Consider the following 2,388-nt stretch of genomic DNA (forward strand, 5'->3'; position numbering starts at 1 on the left):
CTTTATTTTATATGCGCAAGCCTACCTTCGACCCGATATGTCGGGGATCGGCAATTAGGGGTGGCTTCGCTCTCCGCTTAAGTCCACCTTTGGCCCTCCTCTGATGCAATTTTTCTTCATAAAGCCTTTGAGGACATTTTTTTGAAGATTTGCCTCTTTTTCAAAAGAACAAAGGGCATCTTCTTTCTGTGATAACTTCTGCATACTAAGTCCATTCTTGCCCATTCAAGTTGCAGTAGATTCAAAAGGAGAAGATCTCTGCAATGGGGTTGTCTCCAAGAACCTCCTTGGACTTTCATTTTCCTCAGTGAGGAACACTTAGACTTAGGAGTCTATCCAAAATCCATTTTGGATCAGATATTTTGAAAGTGCTTCTTTCATCCTAACCATCTTTGGGTCCTCTTCCTCGTATTGTATGGTGTCTTGTTCATACTCCATTGTGTCTTCTCCTTGCTATAATTGAATGAGTTCATCTTTCTTTACTTCTTCTCCTTTGTTGTCTTCTTGTTTCTCTTCCTTTATGTCTTTAGAAAGTTCAACAATCACCTAAGGGTCTACCCCCTCCAATTTCCTCTTTGTGCTTGACCTAGTCCTAGGTCTCATTACAAACTCATCACTCTTAATTGTCTCTTCCACCTTGACTTGAAATTTGGTGGTTTGCAGTGATGCCACCTGAACCTTGGTTTCTTGAATCTTCTCTTTTCCCTTTGAAACCCTATTTTCACCTTGTTTGCTAGGTCTACCTTTGAACCTTTTGCTGGGTTTCACATCTTTCTCTTCAACTGTCTCGGTCTTTTTTACTGTGTGAGTGAACTTCTTCTCTTGCAATTCATGAACTTCTTCCTGATCACAAATATTTATCGATGAAGATTCTGTCTGTGGCAGTGAACCAATACTAGATAAGAAATAAAATCAGTAAATCTTTCTCCTATCAACATCAAACTTAACCAAAATCTTTGTGAGGGAGAAATGGAATAGACTAAACATGTGATCATTTTTCTACATCTGAACTTTAGTTTCCATTCTTTCCCATCTTTTAAATAAGAAACAGGGCAGGTTCATCGGTTTCTTGTCAGTAAAGTGCCATATAAGTCTTAGATGATACTAGTAGACCCTGTTGAATCTACCCTCACACGTGAAATACCTCTGAATAACCTTTAAAAATTCACTGTAATGGTCCTGAAGGTATAACATAAGAAACGTTGTAGAAAACTTATCACTGAACTCTAGTTTCACCAACTCTTTGAAGGTTGATATTTCAAGTTCATCTCCTTTGAACCATTTTTCCCCTATTGTGGGAAGACTAGTAGCATTTGCAATGAATTTTTTTGTAACAATGATCTCCAGATTCCCTAAATTCACCTTGTTGTCATGGAGGTTCAAGGAAAAAAGTCTTTCCAACCTGGTATTGTGACACACCTTCTGGATTTTCTAGTAGAATGATATTGAACCAACATTCTCAAAAGCAACTCTAATGGTTGGGGATGAATTTATGAGGTTCAAGGTGTTGGAATTGACACACACTATATCCCCTCCCTTCTTGCTAGTAGCGGGAGCCATTAACACTAACACTTGGTAGGCTAGACTCAAACTCGATGATGGGGTACGTGTATAAATTTGAGAGTGAAAAACTCAAAGAATGTGACAATGTAGACTTAACAAGACAGGTATATGAAATCAGTGGTGATAGAGCAGATTTAAAATATCAAAAAAGAGCAGGAATACACTTTATTTTCACTTCTCAATCTACCCTTAACCACCCAGAACTTCGTGACTCCTAGTAACACACAACTTTGAATTACAAACTAACTGCATGTGGTTGACAGACAGGGTATGTGTAGCAAAAATTTTCAAAGATAATAGACAAAACCTTGACTCTGCTTAACCAGAGTGTTTGGCAACAAATTTACAAATAGGGGAACTAAATCTTACCTCCCACAACGCTAAGAATGAACTGCACGAACTTTGATAGCTTCAGGGACCGTCGACGCAGTGGTTGCGTAGTGACAACGTAGCACAGTGCAGCAAATTTTTTGAAATTCTATAATATTTACCTTCAATGGATGCCCAATTCTATAGAACTCCTACATATGGACCATTTCATTTACCTGTGAGTAAAAACAATCAAAATGGTGGTTCTCTTGAGTGATTTGAAAATGATTCAAATCCTATAATGACGTATTTGAACCAATTTTTTAATTAGCACTTCACCTGAAAGTAATCATATGAAAATTTCGAGAGTGTGAAAGGATACGAGAGCATGATGTGGGTATGATGGCCAAAATTCTAATATGATGTATTTCGGGTGTATTTCAATCATTACATGGCATGATGTTTTGGTAGAGGAATTTAGTTCTAAGGTTAAGGGCTTAGGTTAAAGTGGATTTT

Source organism: Pinus tabuliformis, chromosome X (genome assembly GCF_031772625.1).
Source record: "Pinus tabuliformis cultivar Carrire ecotype Pingquan chromosome X, CPIR1, whole genome shotgun sequence".
Classification (NCBI taxonomy): Eukaryota; Viridiplantae; Streptophyta; class Pinopsida; order Pinales; family Pinaceae; genus Pinus; species Pinus tabuliformis.